This window comes from Agelaius tricolor, unplaced genomic scaffold (genome assembly GCF_023055355.1).
Source record: "Agelaius tricolor isolate 1412-34295 unplaced genomic scaffold, bAgeTri1.0.p SCAF_14, whole genome shotgun sequence".
Taxonomy (NCBI): Eukaryota; Metazoa; Chordata; class Aves; order Passeriformes; family Icteridae; genus Agelaius; species Agelaius tricolor.
Window position 1 is genome coordinate 15,624,626 of NW_027269274.1, and position 27,786 is coordinate 15,652,411.

The 27,786-nt window shown below is 40.0% G+C and overlaps 1 long non-coding RNA gene across 1 annotated transcript; it reads right to left on the reverse strand.

The window, feature by feature from the left end:
• Positions 1-461: 461 nt before the first annotated feature.
• Positions 462-25,551, reverse strand: LOC139595692 (uncharacterized). The gene is made up of 3 exons (XR_011681093.1): positions 25,368-25,551; positions 1,356-1,516; positions 462-1,237 (listed from the first exon to the last, which is right to left on the reverse strand). It is a non-coding gene; the product is annotated as an uncharacterized lncRNA (long non-coding RNA).
• Between the last annotated feature and the right edge of the window lie 2,235 nt (positions 25,552-27,786).

Here is a 27,786-nt window from a genome sequence, read left to right on the forward strand (position 1 = left end):
CATGAGATACACTTCTGCAAGTCTTCAAACACAAGATCTTGTGTCATGCTAACAACATTAGGGGATTTCCCCACTTTGTCCCTTAAGGAGATTGTAATAAAAAAATCCCCTCTCCCTTCTCTACTAAATAACCTGCTTTGGTTTATTTTCTCTTAAAGAAATTTTGTTTTCAGTTTTGCCAATCACTCTGAGTTTGTGTGCTAAGCAGTCACATAGAAAAAAATACTTTTCTGTGTTCAGCTAAGTTATAAGTGTATCACAACTGAACCATGACATATCAACAGTTTGTGTATAACTTGAAAAAAACCAGAATATATCCACTCTCACTACTAAGATTGGCTGAGGAGGCGATTGGCACTTTTTTTAAGGATCAGGTATATTAGGCTAAATTCACAGATGTCAAACCCCCTAAAGATAACAGCAGCAAACTGTTCCCTCAAGTGGGATATGCACTTTTGCTTTTTCTCTCCCTCTGTGGGTTCATGGTTTAGTTACAGAGAGCAAAAATTTGTCTATTACAACAGAGGATGTTGTCACACATTCACGTATTCCTGACCACAACTAAATCCTGGTGAAAAGATCCCTTGTAGTACTGTAAAGACACTTGGGCATAAATTATTAGGCAGTTTACACTTAAATACAGGAAGTCAAGATTTAACATGATTGGAAAGTTTTACTTTAACATGATATTCCAGACACATCCTGTTTCAATCCCTGAGAATTGCATGAGGGCTGCATGGGCACCTTGGTGTCTATATTCACTACACTTCCCATGTTCCTAAGAATTTATGCTGTGGACAGATGTATATATCCTACCAGATATTCCATTTTACCAGAAAGTCTGCATCCCTCCACCAAGAGTCATGGTTTGGCCTCTTGCCCAGTGGAAGAGAGGTGAAAGCAAACACAGTCAGCTCTATAGGCCATAAAGGGAGCAAAAGTAACCCAACTTAAAATAAAAAGAAAAAAAAAGAAAAAAAAAAAAAAGAAAAGAAAAAGAAAAAGAAAAAGTAGGCCTTCCTGGGACTGTAGAAGAAAATTCTTGAGACAATTTACTGTTCTTACCAGGGGGAGAAACTCTGAACGAGAAGTGGGCAGAACTGCTCACAGCCAGTCAAAGGAGCTGGATATTCCTCTCACAATAAAGGTGTCCACACAGAGAGAGAAAGCCACACCCTGGCTCTTGTATTCTGCTGTTGTATCTGTGACCAGCACTCCCATCAGAAGAGAAATGCCACTAAATGGAAAAAATTTCATCTTTCTGACTTCACAACCATTATGTTAGAAAGCTAAAGGTGCAGCATACAGCTGCTATTCATTTGGAGCCTCAGTCTGTCACTGTTACCTTTACTCACCGTTGTGCAGCTTGCAGGCTGTGGTTCACACCACCCTTCATTCATCAGCAGATTTCAGAAGCACTTTGTATTTCACCATGTGTCTTTAGACCTCCATGCCTGTCCTACCTCAACATAAACTTAAAATTCTTCTCTTAGAAACCAGCAGTATCATAGGTTCACTGTAAGAGAAGTCACAGGAGTGGTTTAAGATTTTCATGTATGGGAGAATACTCCCACTCACATCCTGAAGAATGTGGGGAGGTTCAAACAAAAGGATCTGACCACATGTCTGAGACTAAACCAGCAGTGCATATCTTCTTCTACCCACACCCTGCTCCCAAAACTCGATCTGTTACAAAACCAGTTCCTTTCCATCTGCAAAGTTCACTATTTTATCTTATCAGTCTTGCTCAGAGTCCAACAGAAAAATCAAGAAATGGTTAGTGGCAAAGAGTGGCAAATCTTGAAATCATTTCAGTCCTTTACACACAGAGAACACTGTAATTTTTCTATAGAAACATTTAGGAATACAAATCCCTTCTATTCCACTGATATTGTATCCTTAGATTTTCATCCTCTCTCAGATATTAAATTGTACTGGACTTTGTTCTGTAATGCTGTTGGTAATGTTTTCAAATGCTGTATGAAGGGTTACTGTACTCTGGGAAATTATGTAAGAAATTAGCTTTATTCTGTTACTGCAGTTCTGGCAGTCTTCCAGATCTTTATGTCACTGGCTGCATATGTTTGTCAACAAAAAAAAAAAAACAGAGATCTTCTTGCCATGACTGTAATTAATTCCAGTAGTCAGGTACAGGATACATTATTTGCAACAATATAAGCCCAAAATTTGAGGTAATCCATAAGAAAATCAACAACACTTCATGTCATTCTGGATAATTCACCAGTCTTACTTAAAACTGCCTCTTTCCTTACATATTGTTTTTTTAAACATGCTTTTAGTTATACCTAAGAACACTTACATTAGCAGGATGGAACCAGTTGATTCCTATTTAAAAATACCAGGTGATATTTTAAAATAACTTTGTGTTTTTGTATCTCCCCCCACTACCCAAGAAGAACTGTCTGCTTGTTAAAGACCATCATCAGTTGTGACTCTGCTTGTACTCTGGTATGATTTCTTCTCTTTATGAATAAAACTGTTTTCTTTCAAATGCCATTTACCAGTTCCTTCCCTGATGTAACTCTGTATATTCTTTTCTTTGCCAAGAGAAGTGGAGTGGTCTGGGGTGTAACAGGCCACTAAAACTGAGGTCTGCACTGGTAGGATTGTTTCTGAATAGTTCTAAGTCATTGTGAATTTGACAATGGAAAGTACTGCCAAAGCAGGGAAAGTGTTCAAAACTCCAGATTTCATTCTAGGCATGTTACTAAAATCACAGGCTGCTTCCTGCTTTTTAGATAAAAAACACAAATATTTGCAGGGAGATGAGGAAATAAAACTCATTCACTTTACTTGTTTTTTCACCATCTAGGCTTACATTCAGCCACTTTTCACCTCTGAGACAAAATCCTGCATCATGAAAGAGCAAATTCAAAGCCATTCATGTGAAGTTAATTCCATTTGGTCACTCCAATAACACAGAAGTACATGAGGAGGTTACAGCTGAGTAGTGCAGTGTAAGGACAAACACTCAAAATTCAGCTAAGAAACCACTGAGCCTGTGCCTTGCTGCTACCACCACTGGCTTTGTTCCAGCTCTGCTACCAAAGAACTGGGCACAGTTGTGTGGAAAAACTCTGTGCTGACAGTGGGGCACAGCCTGCTCACCCCTGGCCACTCTTCCACTGGCAAAGGGATGTGCTCTTTGCCACTCTGCTTTCTAACTCAAAACTGGAAAGGAGATACTTCCCAATATGCAGTAAAACATAAAGAAAAAGGAATAAAATGTCTTCAAAAGTGCCTATGGGAAATGGACAATACAAGAACTCTCAATACTTTGTTATATTGCAAAATAATATCTTGAAAACTAATAAGATTCATTGCATCGATAATTTTAAAAAGAATTATGATACTATATTTAGAAAAGAAGTCAGACACTGGATTTCACAACCATATGTGGCAAACATTAAAGGGAAAACTGGATGGGATTGTCAAGGCAGTATGGGGCCAAGAATTGCTGCCTTTTTTTTTAAGTTCACCCCAAAGCACTGGTTGGGGGCAGAGAAGTTTAACACAACTTCCCTCTGCAACTACTGCTAAAGTAAATTTGACTGGCAGTATGCAAAAACTGGCAGTGCTGGAATGATGCTGACAGCACCAGGACTAGCTGGGCAATTCTGGGACAGTTTGCAGTGTTACTGCCCATTTGTGGCTGGTTTGTGAATAAAAAGGAAATTTCAGTCTTATTTTTCCAATGTAATTTATGAGATGAATAGAGAGTAGATGGGAGAGCATGACTTCCCTTGGAAGTGCATGGGAGGATTTTCAGTCAATAAGCAGTGCACATTAGCCAAAATTTTACTGCCAACAGTAGAAAATCTGTGAGTATATTGTCAACATAAATAAAAATGAATGGCCTGAACGTGCATTGTTACTGTTTACTTCCAAATGTGTATGCCAAGAATTGCAAAACTGGTCTTGCTCACAGTCCTGAAAAGAATTCCTTCATTATTAGTTCCTTCTTTTTTGAGAAAAGATTATACCTAATGAAAATTCACAAAACTCAAAGAAGCCAAACAGCAGTTTTGCACATGGTCAGGTTGGCACTTACCCTATCCAAGCCTTTGCACATCCAGAGCAGCACTTCAATATTGATTAATTGTCAGAATGCTCAAATGAGACAAGCAAACAGAAATCTGACAGCCAGATGCTACAAACAGCCCTCTCTTCACACAGATCATGGATTATCCTGTCACTGTTTTGCCACAGTATTTTCAGGCTGAATGGGATAACTTAAGTTGCATGTTCTCAACAAGCATTACAATACACTACATATTTACAGAATTAAGTACAAAGGTAAATGAATATGGGGTTGGAGGAAGGAGCAGATCATTCTTTTGTAATATTAAAAACATATTGGGATTTTTATTTGTAAACTATGCCATGCAATTCCTTAATTTCATTTTCATCCCAGTGTTTCCCAAATACTTTGTCTTTCACAAGATTTTATTTGCCTCAGGGGAAAACCCAGTATTTCTACTGAACTACCATGACAACTTGGCAGGAGAGAAGAAAAATATATTTAACAAATTGAACCTGAAAGTTGCATTTACAGACTGAAATAGTGGAGCGACCCTAAGAGCAAGTGTCCTCCTCTTAAAAAAGACCCAAAATCTGCATTGAGGTATTTGGAGCCACAGCTTGTTCTCTGTCTTCCTTTTCATCACCCTGGAGCATGTGGCTCCTTAAAAGGATGTCTGTGCAATCCTTCCCTTCTCCAGGACAAAATACAAGAGGGATCAAGACCTCACAGGCCCCAGCACTGCCTCATCCTCAGGCAAAGAATGAGGACGTGCAGAACTCCCCACAATGCTCCCATGGGAAGATTCCTGCTAAAGGAGTCCAGTGAATCAGTTGGGGAACAGACCAGGGCCTGGCACCCTGGGAAAGAGATTGCAAAGGCTTGGACTCAGAAAGGACAAAATAGATGGATTTAGTTAATTTGTTAGCCTTCTTAGCAACACAGCATTCACAGCTCATCAGAAATGAAAGCAGTTCTGGTCACCAGTCCCATTCCTAGCACCTGGAATGAGGGTGCTGTGGCTCAGCACAGCAATACAATCTGGGCTCAGACACTGCTGGAGAAATGGGGAGCAAACCTGCAGAACCCCAACAGAGAGTTCACAACTAATACCTTGATATTCTCCTCAAAATCAGCCAGGATAGTTACATTTCAGAAATGACAGCTGATTGATTTTTAAACTACCCTTCTTTAGCTCTTTCCTAGGCACATTATAAAAGCAAGCATGAGATATTATAAAAGCAAGCATTCTTGTCTATGTGTGCACAGAGAAAAGCATCTCCCATTTCCCTAAGACATATCAGTACAGGATGTGCCCCAAATAAGTTCCATCATCACCTTCTGAAGGCACTGGCTTTAAGAGATTACACAGAATGCTCCTACACCTGCATGAACATGGTATTTAACTGGGTACTGGGTTTCATTCTAGAGTATTTTAACTGCCAGCTGTTATTCTGAGAGACAGATAATGTAAATAATTAACAGGCAGGACATTCTTCCAGCTGCTAATGCTGTAAAATAATTTCTCAGATGTCATCCCAGAATTAGATTCAATACTGATTAAGCACTCAATAATAATGTGTGGCGAAAGACAGACAACTGTAACAGAACAAACAGTGCCAAGTGCTGATTTTTGTCTGATTGGCTTTCTGCCTCTACTGATGGCAGTTGATTAAAAAGCATTTTTTGCATGCAGAGAGCAGTTTTCTGCACTTTCTTCCTGCACTTCTCTCACATCTCTGTGATGTTAACAGTGATGTGCTTTCATTAGCAAGGGGCAGCAGCAGCCAGTGCCACAAGCCAAGTGACACTGAGGTGTGCTCTGCTGCTCAGGAACAGATGGTTCCCCCTCACAGCACACCAGGGAGGCTGGCTGTTCTACACAAAAATACCTGTCCACACCTGCTGGGCAGGCCAAGAACACAGTCAGCAGGACACTCAGATCCATTCCATGTACTCAGGGCACTTTTGTGAGTCACTACACATTTCAGAGGTGGAATCCACCTGGTTTCAGTTTTTACAATCAGTTGTAAGAACAGGTGGACCCTTCCCTGAGGCTAAAAAGCCCCAGGAGCTGCAGGAAAATCCCCTGACACTGCTCAGGATGGAATAGAAGTTATTTTAGCCTTTGTGAGAGCCAATCCTTCAGTGTAGGCTTCTGATCAGATATTGATACCAGTGATGTTGCTGGTACAGACACAAACTCAGTCATGTCTGGGAAAACAGACCCTCCACAAGTGTTTCCCCAGCCATCAGCCAGGATCTGCATCTCATTATCACTTGCAGCTTGCCCAGGCTCTGGAATTAGTGAATCCAAGTTAATGAAGACTCTCTGTTTAGCAAAGAGATCAGTTCACAATTAGAACTACATTTCTAAAATGGGAGTTGAACATTAGTATGTCTGTAGGGCTTTTCAAGCTGCAGTACCCAGAAGTTGTAGTATAAATGGACTTGAACACATTCCAGTAACTTGTATAATTAACAAAGATACAAAATGCTTTAAAAATTTAAAACTGCAGCCCCACACACTGTCTCCAACTCTGTCAAGTCACCCAAATAATCACATCCATCCTAGTACAGTTATGGACTTCAACTTTAAAAGCATCAAACTGATTCTTCTCTGGTGCATGTTGACTTTGTTGAGAGCACAATTAGGCAACTGCTACTCGAAACCTTTACCAAAAACTCTCCAAGTTTGTTTTAATATAACTTTTGACACACTGACAAAGCCAAAAATACCCAGTAATTCTCTAAGAGCCAAGTGTTATGGATAGAGCAGATCTCAAGAGCTGAAGGTTCTCAGTACTTGGATGCAATTCCTGGAAAAGCTTCAGGAAGCTTTCATGAACAGTGTTGGATCAGTAGGTATCACAACTTTTCTATTAGACAGTTACTAAGCTGACTTTTCAGCACCTGCAGAAGCTTTGAATGTCTGTAGAATGCTTTTTGTAAAACTGAACTACCAATTCTGACTATTCCAAGGTTACTGGATTAATTTTTTCTCTGAGAGGAACAGGTGCACTGTGTTCTGAGTGTCTGTGCCATTGCAGCTAAACCAGCCTGGAGGCTGCACTGACCTCAGCACTGCAGGGCAGTGTGCAAATGGTCTGCTCTGGAACAAATGCTTAAAGCTGAGCTAACTCCCCTCTGAACTTCACATATTAGATGGGAGCCAAAGCAGCAGTCTGACCTGTTAGTAGGTATCAATTAAACTCATTTTCTCCTTCAATGACCTCTCAGTCCTAGCCCAAATAAAAGTGCAGCCCTAACACCTGAAATACTGTTCTTTTCTTCCAAAGCTGCATTTGTATTATACTGCTGCTACTATGGAGCTGCTGAAAATTACAAAATTCATCATTATTCTCCAAACAGAACCCAGTCAATGGCAATAATAAGAATCCTTCAACACTATTGACAGAAGTATTAAAAAAAAAATACAGGCAAGAGAAAGAGTCGATTGGAACATGAGAGACTGTGAACTGCAGAGTTTTGTCCAGGCTACAGATTATTCAGCAGAGAAAACCTTTGTAGGCTTTCTCTATATGACCACATAATGTAAAAAAACAAAGCCATTTACATTTTATAATGTAAAATAAACTAAAACCAAAGCAACCCCACATACAGAAAAATCACTGGGGAACAAAGGACTCACACCCACCCCTCAGTGAAAAGTAGCAATTACTTACAAACACTGTGAGAAATAAAAATCTCCTTCCAGGAAGCAAACAGCTGGACCTTGAGGCTGGAAGAAGTAGATGATTTCTGCACATCACAAATCTCAGTCCACAGCCATCAGAACATCATCAGTGATCTCAAAGATGTCCTGATTAATCAAACTGCATAATTAGGTGTTTTAAGTGTCCCTACTATATCAAGTGCCTTTAGTATGGCTTGTAAAGTGGTTCATTTTAAACTGTGGCTGGATAGAGGCTTGACTGTGCTGATAATCCATATATGCTTTGGGAATTACTGTGTACCACTTGATTAGATTAAGAGATAAAGAGAGAATTAGGAACCACTTGCCATAGCTTCATCAATGTAGGCTTCTGTCACAGGCTTTGCTGGAACAGACTTCACAAATTCTGAAGAGACAGATGATAAAGGCAAGAGTGCTCCCTTGCTGTTTAGGTTGATATGTGAACAAGCAAGGCAGAAATTTAAGACAGATTTACTCACTCTTAGAGTAACAAAGAGAAACAAGCTGGCCTAGTGAAAACACAAACAAGCCCCATTTCCAAAACACTGTCCTGTTTCTGTGAGCACTGGAATAACCCAAGTAAGCCACACATCATCAGGAAACTAGTTTTTTTCCTACTCTAAGTACACAAAATAAGCTGTGTTTGTGCTAGGGTGGGTGTGTGTATAACTTTTACCAGCCATAACTCTACTGCCATTGCTTAAGGGTACAGCAAAAGCAGCCAAAAGATGTGATCCCACAATTAAGGGACTTGAGCCTCTCCCATGAGGAAAGGCTGAGGGAGCTGGAGCTGTTCAGCCTGAAGAGATGACTGAGAGGGGCCCTCATGCCCATCAGTGCAGGGAGGGCTCAGAGCAGGGACCAGGCTCTGCCCCTGGTGCCAACAAGGGGACAGGACAAACAGGCAGGGAATGGTGCCCAGGAATTTCCACCTGAGCACGAGGAAGAACCTGAGTGTGCAGGTGATAGCCCTGGAACAGGCTGGCTCCCCAGAGAGGGTCTGGAGCCTTCCCCACTGGGAAGAACCACCTGGATGCAATCCTGTGACCTTGTCTGAGCAAAGAGGCTGGACCAGGTGACCCCCAGTGGTCCCTTCCAATCTGACCCATTGGTGGTTTTGGGACCCACTCACACTATCACACTGCCAGACACTGCTTTTGCAGTTTTTACAATTAAATAAGCCATAGGTGAGTGTCTAGAGTAATTCTCTAATCCTACACTTCAGTCTCACAATAAAAATCACAACCACTCTGCAAAATTTATAGTGGGAAAATTACATGCATAAATTGTCTTTAAAAAAGACATACTTTTGGTGGCAGGAAGCTAATTTGCTTCACACCACTGCACATTTTTCAGAGGTCTCTACTGAGTATTTTAGGAGTGATTCAGCAATAATTCCAAAACAATTCTCATAAATTCTTTACCATGTATGGACACAGAAACTTCTCCCCCCTTTTTTTGGAGTATGCTCTGCAGCTTAACAGAGAGTGTAAGATTACTGATGAAACTTGAAAAAATGAACAGTGCTCTAGGTTTTAAAATTATTGGTTATTTCAGTTTGGGTTTGATACTTCACTGTTCAAGAAGAAATATTATTTACTGGTCAAAGAGCTGCAAGTCAAGACACCAGGCTCAATTTCCCAGTAGGGTCTGAGACCTGACTTCAAGCACTTCTGTACATTTTATGTGCATTATTTTCTGCTGTATACAAAATACTTCACAAGGATAACACAGTACAGGACAAAACGTACAGCATATATATACACAAAAATAAACTTGTTAATAATAACAACTTCTGAGAAATATTGTGCAGTATTAAGAACTGAATTTCATTTCTATTCTATAAAACATTCATAAATATGTATGAAGTTGTACAGGAAAAGGGAAGAATTGAAAATAAAATTAAAGTTCAGGGCACACAGTTTTTAAATATTCACTGAGAGATGAAGATAGATACAATTTCTTTGCAGGAAAAGTATAAAATGCCTCATTACTAAACTATGAATTAGTTAAATTCTCATTTATTTCGTATATTGCCGTTGGATAGTTTACTCTAGGATAGCATACAATATTTGTAACCAAACTCTAGTCCTGTTATTTCTACAAGGTATATAAAAATTGGCTACATTAAGTTAGTTCTATGAAAAAGGTATTCTAATAAAGAATCTATTACAGACAAAAAAAACCAAACAACCCAGACTTGTCATTGTCAGTGTCAGGAGACTGACTTTTAAAGAATAAGCCATTGGAAATTGTGCTTGGTTTTGTGAAAGGATCCCTCCTACCTATTCACTACATGGGTGGTGGCCTTTTTTATAGAGATGTGTACAGGTTCATACCTTGAGCAACAACTCCACATGCAACAGATACAGATTTTATGTGGCAGAAACTGATACATGATACAAAACAAGCAAAAAAAAAAACCCTGTTTTTCTGAGTCAGTGAGCTCCCCAGATCCAGACACAGGCAGTAAATTAACAGATGGCCTTAAGGACCTAAGGATCTATAAAAGACATAAACCACAAATACTATTAACTGCTTAGTTTTGGGACTGGGCATTGATTTTTATTGTCAAACTGCATTACTGCTGCAGGCACAAGATTCACTGCTGACTTCTGCTCTGTATTGATTTTGTTGAACAGCAATCAAGAGTTCAGTATTTAATGGGATGTAGCTCAAACTGGAGTTCCCACTTACTGCAGAGAGGGTTTAATCAATTAAATCTGCCCATTACATATTCACATTCACTCTGCATAACTGCCTTGCATAAAAACACAAAAGAATGAGAATGTCATTTTGTTATCATTAATACTCCATGAAATTGCCTTTACTCATTAATTTAGTAACATTTATAGATCTTCAGTGTGCAAGGCTTTAGAAGCAGTCAAAGAATTCTGTCAAAGATTTTCTGCATGACTGCTCATCCTCGCCACTTGGAATCACACAACAGAAGATAAATTGAAGTATTGGGCAGAATAATTCTCTCAAGTTACACAGCACTCTGACAGGCAAGTTGACCTTACCACATGAGGTCCAATTAAGATTCTTTTGCCATCTAGAATTTAAATGACTTCTTTTGTTGACAGTTACAGCATCAAAGATAGTAAATGCTCTCCCCAATACAAATAAAATATACTTTCTCTTTGGCAAAGATGATGAAATCACTGAAGCTGAAAATTTTCTAACAGTTCCAGGCTTTGCTGCAAATGAGCTCTTCAAACTGCAAACAAATGCCCCTGCACATGTAATTACCTGAACAGAACTTCATTCTGGTTTTACCTTTGCAACCACTTCATGATGATGATTTCTGATGGAGACAGTTTGTTACTACCATAAGAGCAAAGTAATGAAAACCTGAACCACTGCTCATACACTTCCTGAATCCACTGCAAAAGCAAAGTGAGATATTAAGTAATTATGTGATGGGTTAGATTTTACAGAGACATTTAAGTAATTAACAATTACAGCTGCTAATATGAAACAGCGGGAATCATTAAAATCCATTTCTGTGAAAAGAAAGTTGGAGAATGCTTAAAATATAAACAAGATATTAAATTATTCCTCACAAATAATATGAAGCAAAATATAATAAGTCATGACATATTCAAAATGTTAAAAGGAAGGAAAGCAAAGAGACTAATTAAGGCTTGGGGGCAGTAGATGATGGTTACAAGCATATGAAGTGACAGCACAGTCTGAGGGAATTCATATACATAGCTAAAAATCAGTACTCCAAGAGGAAATATTTTGCTTGATATAAAGGGAAAAGGATGAAAATCATTTAACTAGATCAGGGTTTTTTCACACCTTCCTACTTATTTTAACCTTCCCCTTAGACAGGCAACTGATCACTTCACAAAAAAGGCTGCTGATGAACAACTAGTGAACTTTGGGGTTCTCAGATTAGCCAGGCTGAATGTTAGCAGACAGATCTGATAGGAAGAGTTCTGATGGTAAATTTTTTCGGGGGGGGCGGGGGGAGGAAGTGAAATGTGGCTAAAAAAAAAATTGGAACAAATGATCACAAAAAAATGAAGGAATGAATGGTCTTGTCCTTTGAGTCTGCAACATCTGAGGAATTAGAAATGTGAAGAATAAACAGCAAGGAGCTTTCTGGCAAAACTTAGTTATTATGCTGGAAAAAAGAAGGAAATAAACTGAAGCAGATGTAGCATTTTCTATTTAAAAATTCAAACCTGTTTTCCAGCACTGTTGAAACTGTTTAGCTCTTTCTCTTCTGAGAAGAATGTTCTGTAGACTATTTCACAAAGTAGTTTTTGAAATTGTAGGTGGTGATATCAAGCAAAACAGAGTGAGCTTCTGAAAAGAAGTGATAATTGGCCACTGTACTGAGGCAAACTCCTACCCAATGCTGTGTGTTAGCTACCAGAACTTACCATCTCCATAAACACAATTTCAAGTTTTAATAAAAAACAACATTCAGTTGTTTTGCTGTCCTGTCAATGGAGCTAATGCAGGAAAAACTCTCACCAAGAAGTGATACCTGTAAAGTGCAAAAAAATATATTTCTGGGAAACAAAACAAGAGGGGGGAAAAAGTTAAAACAACGATTAGAAGGAAAGGCAAAAAGTAGAAAAAGAGCTGTCTGTTGGATTTTCCACTTTCTGTGAGCTCTGTGCTCACTGACACCAGGGGTGCCAACCAGGACATTGAGCATCTACAGGATGCAGCAGTGGATATTTCTGTCATGTCATTCTACTGATAATAAGGATTATGTGCTCATGTGAAGTGGCACATGGTAACAGCTGAGAGCCCAGGCAGGGGTTATTCATCCCTGTAGCCTTCCTCAGCTTCAGCTGGATGGGCAGCAGGCAGATGGACATTGGCTGGAGCACTCCATACCCAGGTAACCCACGTGAGTGCAGATCCTTCTGGGTGGGTTCTGCCAATAACTCCAAGAAGTTTCAAACAGCTGATCCTGGGCACTGCCTGAGCTGCTCTAATGAATAAACATGATCCATAGCACTGGTGTTTGAGCCATTTGACAGTGTTCAGGTGTACTCCAGGGGTTCCCTACCCAAGACAGTTGGTCAAAGTGAAGCAGCATTCCAGTGACAACTGCAGGAGGTACAGGAATCAGTGCCTCCTGCCACAAGGGCTCCTTGGAAAACCAAGGAGTAACCACTGTGTGGGTGATTTCAGATATCAGTCCATTCAGTGATAAGTAACCATCTCTTTGCAGCTACACTGCTCTGCTTCCTTATTCAAGTCAGGTAACAATGGACAGCTGTAAAACATGGAGAGAAGTTCAACTATGTGAAATGTGCACAAGTGTGAATTAAAGAAAACCTGCAAAACAGTATGAATACCTGCCATACTGCTGCAAGACTTCTGTGCTTAAATACTGGCATGGTAAGTGCTCTAAACACAAAAACTGGTGAAGGAATCAAATTCCTCATCAGATTCTATCTTCACACAAAGTGTATACTCCTTCCCCACAGCCCTCACCCAAGTGTTTCAAACTGAATTGCTACAAAAATTAAAATAATCATTCTGCTCATACCTCGAGGTCGGAATGGCAACTAACACTCTTCATTTATAATGTGGCATTATCTGCTGGAGGCAGACTGACATAATCTGAAGGGGAATGAACTTAAGTTAACATTCTTCTCCATGTTCCTTTGCCACAGCCTGAGCTGTCAGTGAAGGGATTCAGAAATTCCAGGGTCTCAGTGAAAGGAGCTTTTTCATGTGAGCCATTGAGATCAGGCACCAGAGCTGGTCAGCTGCAGCACTCCAAGGCTCAGCATGAGCCAAGAGGTGTTAATGGGTGAGAAACATTACCAGTGTGAGCAGATCACACACCACACCAATACATTTCATTAGAAATGTACTTCAGAAGCCCAACACTCTCAGTTTTGTAACTCACATCACCCTGGGCTGGATTTTGCTAATGCCTGGTCCTCACCATGTTTAACATTTTAGATCACTGAAACAAATGTGAAACACTCTGTACACCATGGTTCCTATTTTAGAACACTAAAACTAACCTGGGACACAATGTGCCTCAGGCACAAGGAGCCAAGCCATGATTTTAATGGCAAAAACACCACCATGGGTCCACCAAGTTAACCAGCAGTGTTAAATGCTTGTATTTGTAATGAGGCATGAATACCAAGCTGCTGCATGTCCTTTGTGGCACTAAGCAGCACAGAAAGGGAATCTAATCCAATGTGCTGAGGTGATAGCCAAAACCAACTTAAAATACCAGGGGGACCCCAAAGCTGCACACAATTGTTCAAACTTTGTAGAGGTTAAATTAAAAGTGGTTAATTAAACAAGCAGGTTTCAGCAGATGATCAAGTATGGTACATTCACAAAGGATGCAAAAGAACTGGACAACAAATTCAGCAAGAGGAAAGCAACACTGCCTTTTAAAAGATTTAACTGCTCATACCATCAGCAAAAAGAAGCCATCAAAGTTTGGCCACTCTCTCAGACACATTCCAGTTCCTTTCATCTTGAGCGAGCTCTCCTCAGGCTCCCATGGAAAAACAGCTTTTTATTGGACAGGAATAAAAACAAATAAACTGTGAAGCTAATATAAAATTCAGCTCCTCTTAAAATCTCAAAATAAGACCTGTTCCCTTCCTCCACCCGCTGAACCTTGCCAGACAAGAGCTAAGCAGTATTGGGTAATACCAAGCTTGAAGAATGAGCCTTTCAGGAGAGAATATCTTTGTTCCTAACTCCCAAAACCATGTTACAAGTTACTTTATCAAAATTAGAGAATGATAGATTAAAAAACAAACAGCCATCTTCTCGCAGCCAAATTGGACCATGCTCAAAAGTCAGTCTGGAGACTTTATACCTGAGTCACAAGGAAACTGGGAATTCACTTTATTTTTTACTGCACAATATGGAAATTATCTGTGCTGTACAGTTTAAATTATTCTCTCTCTTATTTTATACAACCAAGCTTTATAAATGAAAACTTGGGCTCAAAATATTCAGGCTATGAGTGATTCTATTACAAACAGTACTTAATAGTAAAAAAATGAGCTAAACCAGCATCCATACTCTCCTCAAAAAAAAAATTAAAAAATTAAGAGAAAATATTATTCAGCATTGTTTGCTGCATATCACCACCCTCTGCAGAGATTTCTCTGTTTAGTCAGCCATCCACTTTCACAAGAGGACAACAGGTAATTCTCTTTTAGTTTCTCCAAAACTATAGCAATCAACAACAAATCAAGTCCTGTGCACAGGACTTTAGAGATGCAGCAGTACAGCTCCAAGGAAAAACCTGTCAGCACCTAAGGATTAGACACTTTGCCTTGGGGATAGGAAAAAAGTGCTAAAGCATCCCTCACAAAGAGAAAAAGAGCCCCATTATCAGATGTAGCTGTGCCTGCATTTGGCTGTAGGGGAGGGGGCTCCAGCACTGATGTTCATTTCTAATTGTGGGAATGAAATGACTGACACTTGGTGAGGAATGAAGCCCAGAATGTCTCACTGCCCACCTGTGCTCATACTTACATCATGCTAAAAATCCTGAAGGACATGACAGCCTTGTCCACATTGCTGTTATAATCCCCAAAATCCTGCAGTCAACAAGGACAACCTTGCTGAGAAATTAATTCAGTCAAGTCAAAAGCCTGTCCAAGCATAGATGCTGCCATATGGTTTTCCATGTGATACATCCATAGCTCGGATTTTCACCTGATGTACTTGAAGCCACAAAGGAATAAACACAAGCATTTTCTCACTGATGTGCCTGCTGGATTCTGTCATTATTAGTGATATTATCGTCCCCAAGCAACAACTGTTACCTTCTTATATAAACCTTTGCAGATGAATTTCTAAACTAACAGCAAAATGTGCCTCAGAGATCAGGCTCCCCATGAACCATTTCCTGTAAGGGACACTCCCAGAAGCATCTCTGCCCTGACTGCTCTGGGTATGGCACAGCAAGATTCTGGAGCTGAGCACTCCTTGCTGAGGATCTTTTCCGGCACCTCAGGGCTCTGCAGTCTGTGCAGGTCACAACAATCTTTATTCAAACCAGAGTAATGTCTCAGACCACATTTACCACAGTTTGATGACTGCTTTGTGTTGTTTTTAATATGATGGTATGACAAAGTCAGTCTTTCCACCCATCTAAGAGACAATCAGATGTGCATCTCCTGAAAATCAGATTCTGGAGTGCGTTGTTGAGCCAGAAGAAGGGAGGAAGCTGGAAACCATTGGGAAGGAATGATGACAGTGGGGGTCTTCTTGGCTTTCAGGAAGCAAGGAGGATATTGGGAAGGAATGAAAACAGAAGTTGGGTAGAAAAACAATGCTACTCAATGGTGAAGAGGAGGTATTGGATATGCACTGTGCTTTATAGTGAAAGAGTATTTAAAGCTGTGTTTACTCTGTAAAGAACATGAAAACCACCTAAAAGACAGATTCACATCTCATCGAAACAGACATCATTAAGACAGATGCTGAAATAAACTGCAAAATATGTAAAGCTGGTACTAATGTAAAAAAACCCCACATTCCAATAATCACTAAGACTCATAGCAGGTGATTTAATGAAGGATGAAGCAAGAGCACTTCGTGTTGTCTAATCTCAGCTGCAGCCCTCAAAAATTCTTCTCCTACAGTCGTGGTTTGCTGTGGGAGGATGTGGGGGCTGTAATTGTCCCACTGAGGGTTTCTGATGGATGATTGTATTTCAGATATCTGGACCTGTGATTCTGTAAGCCTCACTTTGACTTATCATTACATTAAAAATAAAACAAAGCATTCAGAACACTCTGGGGGAAAAAAAAGTGAAAATGGCTGGTCCTAAAGAGCTGCACTGCAAAAAGAAGGGATAGTTTTTATTTTCTTCATGTAATCTTATATAAAATTAAAGATACCAAGTAAATACAGTGAATTTTACAGAAGTCCTGCATGCAGGGGCACTTACTATGAAAACTAAGTGGAATAATCAGTAGATCCTCTATGATGGGAGGAATCCAGCAAGTTTGTTCCCTACATCATCTTTCTTACAAGGATTTTCCTTAACTGATTGGAAGAAGAACTGCCCCAAGATATTCACACCAGCCCTTTGCTAGAGGTTACAATCAAAGCATCAAACTCAGACCCACACCTGCTGTGCAAAGTCTGATACACAAACAGAAATGGGTTTGCTTTCACCTCAAGTTTCCAATGGGTTGGTCAGTACATGGTGAGGAGCAGAGCTCAGTTACCAAGGCTTAAACAAATCTATCTACAGAGCTCTTCTCTCTGAGCCCTTGGTCCAACCTGAGCACTTGGATAATAAGCAGCTGGTCCACAATAACCTAATTTTAATCTTGTTGTCATAATCTTTGCAATCTGTTGTTCTTAAATTGCATTTAACCACCATAAATAAATAAATAAATAAACCTACCCAAATGACAGGACCAGAAACTGGTTTAAACTCTCTTTTTAACTTGTGCTTTTAACTCCACAGACATCAATAAAGTTACTCCTCATTTTCAAGTAAAATCAGCCCCAAGCTATTTAAAGCTGACACCATGTGCACAGTTGAGCACTTTGTGAAATAAACAGATCAATAACTGACCTGAAAATGGTATTTAGAGGCAGAATTCTTACTTGCAGAGCTGTCCTATTGTCTCTTCCTTCAGTACCACAGAGCATGCTGACTATTTACTGTTTATACAAAACTTTCTACATTAAATGCTGAACTCTCAAATCCACCTACTTACCATATGCCATTTGTAGTATGCAAATGCCAAGCTGCTTCAGGTGCTGCTGTTTTTTCAGCAAGTGACATTTTCAAGGCATCCCCACAAGAGCACGAAGATCACTTCAGCAGAACTTGGGAGTTACCATTTAGCAGATGAGAAAGCAGCAATGGTTTGCACTCAGGGACTGCTCTGTGCTCATCAGGAAAGGGATGTGTGACACAGGAAAATTTGCTGGTTGAAAGAATATTTAAAATACACACAGCTGTATTTTAAGGTTGCAAATGCTGATGTTGTACACTACACAGAACAGTGAGAGGAATATTCTTGAAATCTAGACCTCTACTCTGCTGCCTCTCCTAACAGATGCTATCCTTACAAAACTGAAGCCAACAAGCTCTGGATACAAATTGATACCAGTCAGTCCCTGCCCCATACATACACTGAGTTACTGGTTTGGTTTATTCTGTTCCAACTGCTTTGATAAGCATCAGGTAACTGTTTGATGATATTACATATGTCATGCATATGTGTTCCAAATTAAATCTGTACAAATAAAAGCCTTTTTTTTTTTTTTTTAAGATTAAACAGGAAATGAAGTTGCATTCTTGGCCTTCTTCAATATAAGACTTGTACTTTTTTGAAATATTCATCAAGCAGTCAGTTAGCTCAAGATAATGCCATATGTTCAAAGTGAAAAAGAACTTCTTCCCCAAAGAGCAATGTTAAAACTACTGGGGCTGCAGAAGCAGAAATATTTGACTCCCTGCCAGTCTCTGAGCTCCCAAAACAGAGCTGGTCGTGGCTCTGAGAACTGAGCTCCACACCAGAGCAGCTCTTTATTTCTGTTAACTTGTTCACAGCTTCCCAACTTCTCAACTCACACTATTATAAAATTTTAGCCTTCCCATCTTTCTTTGGCTACACCTTTTCCCCCAGCAGAAGTGGCTTATAAATTATATTTATAGTTTTACTGCACACTTGTAACTTTCATTTTGTAGCATTAGGCTTGAGTATCAGCACCCAGGAGCACTTACATTTAACAAATGAGCCAAGTTTTTATTTATAATTAATTAAATCTTGGAGACATTTCTGCTTATATTTGCCATGAATTTAGGGATCCCGGACAGAAACCTTTGACCATATCTAATCTTTCAACCCAAGCTTGTGATCTATAAAGCTCCTTTTTAATCCAAAACTTGTATTACAATCAGCTGATATTCTGACATGTTAGTTCCAGTCACCACATATACTTGAGGGGCATGGAATTGACTGCACAGCTCTAAGTCAGGTAAGAGTGTGACTTCTTTTATTCTAAGGATAGACTATAGAATATTAGATAGAATATAGAGAGAATATAGATATAGATATAGAGTATAACTCCTAGGTAAAAGCTCTTGTATTGTAAAAAGCCCCCAACCCTGGTGGGCAAGAAAATCAAGGCTGATTTCCCTTGTCAACTTGGACTATGGCACCTGAGAGCTTAGCTCATAATCAAAGCACAGAACACACAGAATTAGCCCCAGGCACACAGGAAGCTCCATTACTCTAAAGTTTCTCAAATGGCAAGGTGCCAGTACATGGGAAGCACTCTCTATCCAAGTATTTTCCTGGTGTCATACACACACCCATCAAGCCTGGGATTAACTTTCATCCTGCTTAGGAGCAAAGATATCATCTCTTTTCAGTCTTGACTGGCAGCCTATGTACAGCCCACTGGACTGGACACTCTGGGCTGCATCTGATCCACACAGAAGAAATCTAAAATGCTCATCACAGATGATTATATCACACTGCTCTAGAGTTACTCATCCTACCCCATAAAGCTTCTGTTTCCAGCTAAAAGCACATTTGTTATTAATTTTTCCAAGATGAATCCTGGTAGAAAACAACCCTTTCTTTCTGTTTAGATTTTTAAATAAAAAACAGCAAGCAAAAAATCCAAGACAGGAGATATGAATCTGACAGTTTTGAGATATAAATGAAGTTGACACCTTCTAATTGAGGCCAAGGTAGAAAAATCTTCTAAGTCCTATGAAATAGCCTCAGCACTACATATCTTTAAATGTTTTTTGACATCCCTTATTTGATGGTGTCCCATAAAACCCATTAAATTAGTACATCAGAAATAAAAAGATGGCAAGAACTGTAGATAGGAATCAATTCCAAGCAAAATCCTTGGTGTTTGCATACTCTTGGCAGTGTCACAAGGATTAAAAACCCTGCTACATATCCAGAAACCATTACAATCTGTGGAGGTAAGGAAATGATACACAAACCACATCTCTGTTTGCCTGGCCACAAGGCTGCTGCTGCCATCTGAGGTTTCAGCCATGAAAAATCCCTTCAGCACCTTGCCTTCCTTCCTCAGAACTCTTAGGTCCTCTAAGAGTTCTTTTGGTATCCATGAAAATGCATTGAAATCTTCCATTTACTGTGGCAGGGAGTTCTTGGAGATGCTGAAAACATCCTTCCTTTTCTCTCCCTTATTACTGCTGATGATCTGTACACATAAAGCCATGCTGGAGATCTGGCAAAAAAACTTCTCTTTGAGGCTTAGCAAGACCCCTCACCTGCATCACTGCTTTGAGGTGCTGCTTACAGTTTTGCCTCTGCTTCAGAGAAAATATTCTTTTTTTCCTCCCCTAGGGAGAATGTCAAAGGGCTTTGTGATAAACAAGTGTGGGTGGGAGCCTGAGGCTCTCCTCCTCGCTCCCAAGATCCAGCCCAAATCCATAGCCAGCTCCCATGCAAAATTAAAAACATATTATTAAAATACTTTTGCAGGCTGCATCTGTTTTCAACACCCACAAACCTGCTCCTGCCCTGATACTGCTGCCTAGTGATGTGTTTCAGCTCTAGATAGAAACCATTCTAGGGAAGCAGGGCAGCAAGGTTAATGACAGCTTTGATTACTCAGGTTGAGTGTGGCTGGAGTGAAGGAACTTTCTGTGTGTGATGCTGAGGTCTCTTTGTGTGTACTTTCACATCCAGCTTTAATCAATAAACAAGCTCAGCCTGTGGTGCAGACACTTTCATTACTGCAAAGAGAACTGTCACAGGAGCTTTAGTGACTCTTTCAGGACCTTGCAGCAAAAAATTATTGGTTATTCCTGATGCTGTTTGATGTCTTTGGGAGGGCTGGAGGGTTTCTGTCCTGGGGTAACTCTGACATTAAACAGGCCTGGACTTCTCAATCTATCCATGATCCAACTAAAACTTTGAAATGACAAATTTTGTTTCTGTAGCTCTACTTCTTAGACATGTTCCACTGAGTCTAAACATATCAGTCAATTTTTCCAGTTGCCCAGGCAGTAGTACAATTATTAGAGAGTTAATTTCAGACCACCATGCTAAAATTATTTTTAAGAGTAGTTGACCTATGCAAATGTACTCTGTCAGCTTGGATTCCTTATGGGTATTGAATATGTAGTATGTATTTTCTAAACCACATTCACTGAATTTCATAGTCAGTCTGGATGTGGAAAAATGCCAAGAGGTGTTGTTAAAGTTGACAGGATATCAAAGATTTCTATTACTTCTGCTATTTATGTAATTATATGTCAACGCTTTTGTTTTGGTGCAGCTTGTTTTATTATTTACATAACAATTAAAATTTATGCTTCCTTAAGTGCAGTTTGAGAACATCATAAAAAAAAGTACATAAAAGTCCAGTCCAATAGTCCCTCTGACTAACAGTTCCTATGACTGCTGAAATGAAAAAGTCACAGCAGTCTGGACAGTTGTAATTAAAAATCTTCTTTGATGTTCTTTGTCAAGAAAAGTAACAGAGTTTAAACAGGAGATGAAATGCAGCAGGAGGAAAACAGGATAAAGCTGATGTCATTGTTCTAACAAAACATCCAAGTTTATGTATGCTTCCCACACAAACTCAGGAATGGGAAATGGATTTTCCCCCACATCCTAGATACTTGAGGCTGGCCCTTCTTCAGCTGGGAGGTTGGACTGGATCTCCCTACCAAGCTAATTATTCTTGTTCTAATCCCCCTCTCAGTGCGCTCCAGAATGGCTGGAAACTGCAGGATAACAAAGGATTCCCTTGACTAAAGCACCTTTCCCACAGCAGAGTCCTTTTGCCCATGGCTGTACAATCCAGCTGGGTTTGTTCACACCCAGATTCTGCTGCAGAAATGGGGTGAGAGCAGGAGCCACAGTGGCCCATTGTGCCATAGCAACTGCAGTGGGCAATCAACATGGATCCTGCTTCCAGGGGTCATAAAATAGGGAATGTCAGCCCACAAAACCAGTCACAAGCTGGAAGTACTTGTACCATGATTTAAACTGCTGCTTAAACTCCTCCACCAAGTTTCAGAATGAAGATACACTTGCTGAGAAAAAGCCTCCTCTGCTCAGGATCAGGCTGTCAAAGTGGATGTGAGCAAACAGCAGGGGAGTGCCACAGGTAATGTGAGTGGATTTATCCATTTTACTCATTAAGGGTGTTTTCCCACAATGCTGAAGAATCTCAGCCATGTCAACCCCGTTTTATAGTCTTTCCTTAAACTTTGAGGTCTTGATATTCACAAGGAGCTCCAACACAAATTCAGAAGGATAGCTACAGCTGAAGATAGAGCAAAGCCAGCAAGTAAGAGCAGTTTCACTGTTGCCTAAATTAAAAATGAAATACCTCACAGAAATACATTTCTTGTCTTTTTATCATCCTCACAGCAAGAGAAGGGACAGTTCAGTTTATTCTCTTACTCTGGATTTGCACAAGGGTAAGTAACTCCAGTAACATCAGTTGAGTTATTCTGGCATGAACCCAGCATAAGCAAAAGCAAAATTTAGTCCCTTGTTTGTTCTTTGTAAGGCGCCTGACCCTTAGAGGCATCAGCCTGCTTGGAAACAATCCCGCAGCCTTCAAGGGAGGAAGGCAAAAAGATCTGACTTACATAAAAAATATAAGTATGCCAAGCAAAGCTGGTATTGCTTTACATTTTACTGACTTAAAAAGATGCTGAAACAAAAGAAAAAACCCAAACCTGTATATGGCCTAGAAAGAAAATACTCTTGGTGGTTGTATTCTACTGCTGAAAATGTTGCTCCATTACTTTGGGGCAAACTGCCTTTTTTTCTTTAAATGGAAACCACAGTTCTTGCCTAACTTCTTCATGAAGAATTAAGAGTTTTGATAGCTATTTTAAATTGCTGGATTTTATGATAGGTTAGAAAACATCTCTCTCTGAAGTTTCTTGCAGCATGGCTGTTGCAAGAATAGCAATGCAGTCATCCTCAGCGTCATGGTAAGCCCAGCAGAGATTACATTACATATTTTGTAGTCTAAAAGTAGAACAAAGCTTGTTGGTTTTGAAGTAAGGACTCAAAGAGGGAGAGAGGGACAAGTGGACCTCCTTTGGTAAAGATTTCCTACCATGGGGCCAATCATTGCCTCAAATTCTTCCTTTTCCAGTTTACTCTCTTGAGCAGGTTTCTTTCTAAAACAAATAGGGAGAGACAGCAATGGCACCAGTGATGGATGAAGCATAAATGATCTTCAAAGCCTTCCTGTTTCTCCCTGGGGATTGAGCTCATTGAACAAGTTTAATTTGCATTTACAGTCATATTCCATTTGTGGGGCTTGAGAACATCCCAGTTCAGCCATGCAGTGTAACACCAGATCTTTTTTCTTCCGCTTTTCTCTAAGGAAACAGGACTAATTTGGTCACTGTCGTGGTTCTGACTGCAATCACTCATCTAACTGCTTATTTGAGCCTATTGAGTCATTTGGACCCAAACTTCCCAAGTTTGACAGGGTATGTAAGCTGTCTCTGGAATCCAGACAGTGTCTCACATGTGGATCTCCTGTGGGAACTGAAACTGCAGAAATCAGTGACCTCAGTTTAAAGAATAGTACCAGTTTCCTTCATCACCTCAACTGTTCTGTGTATTTCTTCGTAGAGATATTTTTTACTGATATTTTGGCTAAAAAAAACTTCCTACAGAAACAGTAGAAACTCACTATTAGCAGAATCTTTTCTTTAAAAAACTAAAAATTAATCTTTCAAAAAACTGCAAGAAATACTTAGATTCAGGAAAACAGCACACTTGAACATCTCAGAGACACAGGAGAAAACAGTTTTCTAATTTCATTTAGCTCACCACTGTAAATTCTCCTCCTCAGACACTGACAAAGCTTTGTAGCTGCTGCTGCTCCCTGGTTCAGAGATGCACAGAGCAGCCCTGGTACAGCACAACATCTGCCACAAAACTGCAACACTGGAAAATGCACCAACCTCAGAGATCAGACAGCATCAGCAAGCTTTCTGCACAGATTTCCCCACACTGTGACAGTAACATCCCTGTTGGGGCCATCAAGGAAAGTCCTTATAGAGCACTACTCAGTGAACACCAAAGTGCAGTTCAGCACTAATGAACTGGTTCTTGTCTCACTAAAGGGTTCTGAGCTACAATCACAAAAAAAGTCAAGTAAATTTCTTTAAGGGAAGCTCATTAATGCTGTTACATTTCACTGACACTCAGCAGCACCATGGCTCTGCATTACACTGCATCTGCTATAATTTAATCAGAAAATGCAAAAGAAACAAGAAGATAATGGTCCATTTTAGTAGCTGCTCAAATGTCTTGATAAACATTGGCATTTTTTAACAAGCTCCTCAGCACAGCTCTTGACTGCATTTATTGGGACCTTCTGAGTTTTCAGTGGGCAGTACCTTCTGGCCTTGCAGTCACTCACAAAAAGCTCACACCCTGATAAGGCATTTTCCCCTCATCCCATATCATCAATACCATTCAAGCCCCTGAAGCTGCCATCTATTAGTGGTTTAGCAAATGGTGATCAATTGAAGGCAACAAAACCAACAAGCCATGCTGTTTCTTCCTTCACAGTTATTTATGTGAAGTACTTGCAGACCCTTACAACAGTAAGCTCTATACAACATGCTTTTTAATGAGTGGAATTGAAGTATTTTGAGACACAAGCCTTAATTTCTTTCTTGGCTACATTTTCCAAAACCTGAGCATATCACAAGATAATGTCCCTCAAGGAGGCAAAGCTGGAAGTGAGCAGATGAAACAACCCATGTAAGGTCATAACTGTGCTAGAAGAAGAACAGATACTTTATGAGATCAGCTGTTTCCTTCAGATTTCCACCTCTCCGTGGTGCAGTTAAGGTCAGACTAGATCACTTTTCAGTCTTGAAAAGTCATCTGTGCACACATGCTATTATGAAGGCAGAGACAGGCAACAGAAGCACGGGTATATTAAAATATTAAATACCTATAAACATCCAAAGAAACTGTAAATAAGTGATCAAACACAGGATATGTGCAGAGGCCACACCTCACTCAGACTGGACTGGGCCAGCTCAGTGCTCTCACAGTAGCCAAATAGATTATTTTAAGGAAACATGCACACTTGCTTCTAAAAAAAACCTGGTCTTGCCACAAATCTTTAGTTATGAATAAAGAAGTTACTGAGAGTTTTAACCAGCATTTGTACAGCCCTACAAGGATTGCTACAAAAACCATTATCTGAGAATGGTAGCAACATGTAAAGCCTGTATGTTAAGGAAGGATGATTGTTCTCAGAAATATTTAGCTAGGGGCTAAAACAGATTATTTTCTGTGGTAGCAATTGGTGAAATCTTGCTAAATGTTCCAGTGTTCCAAAGTCTAACTAGAATGGACTAAGAACTTTTGACAATACATCTAAGACTTGATGATGTCACAGTCAAGCCACTGCTCCTCACAGCATTAAAGATCACGTCTCACACAACTTTGCTCAAATAAGGCTGTAAATCATTGCACCTCTCAACCCTCTCTCTGCTTTGCCACATTTCTGTAAGGATTTTTTGTTCCCTGTCCTCCCCCCACTCCCCAGCCAACCAAATGAAATATTTACTGTTGGATGCACCAGAATCATGAATTAATATATTTGTGTAATTTCCAGAAACTGACTCACACAATGCTGCAGCAGAATCCATGTCAGAATTAGGTGTCTCTGAAACCAAGCTCAAAGGTTGCAGATCCCCTCACAAGTATTCCCAAGCTGATGCTGTCTTTGTAAAAAAAGGATCATTCAAATGAGGTTTTTACAAAGTTGATACATAGGCAAGCAATAAAGAATGGCATAGAGCAGAATTAAATGTGCTTCTAAACAACACCAACAGCTTTCTCCACACCATCCCCACACCCTCTGCCAGAAGGAGAGAGAGAGACAAAAGACAACAAAAGCTTCAGGAAAGATTCTGATCTAAATTATTCCTCTATGCATAGCTTATAAGTTAATAGATCTATTTTTATACCTTTGTAAAGAGAAAAAAACAGATGGAAGACTTAAACATTTTTACAAAATGCTAGCAGTAACTGGCTTTATTTTTCTTAATTGTGTTTACATTATCTATAATTTTTTATCTCTCTCCAATTCTCAGAGATTTTAAATATAGGGTTGAGTTATAGCCTCTAATTACAATTGTTTTGGATAATATTTCACACACTGATACTTCACAGCATAAGAGTTGTGCTTTCTGACTTCCAAGGCTTTACATGAGAAATGGGTAAAATGCCATTGTTTTGTGCTCAAGTCCATTATAGTACAGGAAGATTAGAATATGCAGCTGAAAAGACAATGTGCATCTCTAATACATAGCTAAATAAAATTAGAGGTAACCCCACACTCAATGCCCACTTGCCAAATATTGCTCTTTGCTCATCTGTTCTTGGAATTCAAGTCTTATTCACCAGCTGGAGGAGAGATTTTGTTTTTCTCCACAGAACATAAGCCCATGTAAGAAAGTTTTAATGCTTTAAACTTTTGTGCTGTGGTAATCCTAAAAATAAATAGCACATTTTGTAACAGCTTGTAGTCTTATGACAGAAGATGGAACTCACCAGGAGATTCAAAGCAGAGTCATTTGAAATACTTTTCTTTTGTTCCAAACCAACACTTTTTCTTTTAAAGCAATTCTTTGGGTTGTGATGCTGAGTGTCATCCCTGCCAGCACCTTGGGGTGGAATCTTCCAGCATTCACAGGGGATCAAATTGGTGCTGGTGGCTTTACCTCACCTTCACACACACTGATTTTCACAAGGCCTTGAATTAAAGTCAGGCCTTCTCTTTTCCCCTTGGGTGACAGAGGAAAACATCTCCTCATTCCAAGTAACCTAAGGGCAAGAGAGTGAAATTTATCCTTCCTACACAGTGTGTTAATGATTATCTAGAGATGTACAATTGTTATTACACCATAGATTGAAGGACCATGACAACTAATAGCACCTGAGAAAGCAATTGCCTTTAAGGTTGGTATTGTATCTAGTTCTTCAAGTCAGACTTGCTTTTTTTAATGTTTTACCATTACAAACAGGCCTCAATGCTTTCCTCCATGGATCTGTGATCCTCTCCTTCCCAGCTCTGCAGTAACTACTAACAGACCCTAACTTAAGTGATGCTCTGGCATCTGCACTGGATCAGAAAGCAGAGATACAGATTTTCTGGCATTTTCTGGACATGGATGACTCCTCTGATTCAATTTCACTTCCATTAATTTCTGCCTACTTCCCCACACTCATCTGCAGCTGAAATTGGAGAAGGAGCTTTCTACAATCTTTGAACAACTGCATAACAACGCATTACCAATGCTTTATTCTCAGGCAGTTTATTTCACCAGGAACTTCACCAATACCTACTAAACACACCTTACACCTACACTGAACCTCTTTGGGCCCTGGACATTCCCTTGGTGTCCATCTGCCTTTTGTGAAACAATGAGCAGAGAGTGAAGCTGACACAAACAAGCGATTGCCTCGAGACAAGGCAGCAGCCTGGGTTGGCCTGTAATTTGTATTCTTGCACTGTTACTGCAGGATGATTGCATAGCTATTTGCCATGCCATAAAAAGGTACAAGAGACCAAGCCCTGCCCTTCTTGGTCAGTGCTGAGCCTGTAATTTGTGGTGGAAACAATCCTGGGCCAGCAGGAGGGGTGTGATGGGCCGTGTTTAGGTGTTCCACGTGTGCCAATAACGGGAGCAGATGGAAATGTCACCGTGCAGGGGACAAGAAGGAGAAGGGCTGCTGGCACAGCCTGGCCCTGGCAAATCTTCCAGCTCATTAATCCTGAGCTCTCAGCTCTGCTCTAAAGGCTTGTTTTCTCCAGTTATTCTGCAGTTAAACACAGCCTTGCTGTGCCCTGCACCAGGGACTGTTCAATGTCACAGAGCCTGAGCTGCTCCCAGGGAAGGGAATTTCTAAAGCATTTAATTCTGCCTAACCATCAGCATGGTTCCTAGAAATACTTACAGAGAGCTGACAGCTAAGTACAAAGACTTTTCTTAAAGAACAGGTTTCATAACTAAGTCATGATGCTTTCTAAAGTAATAGAA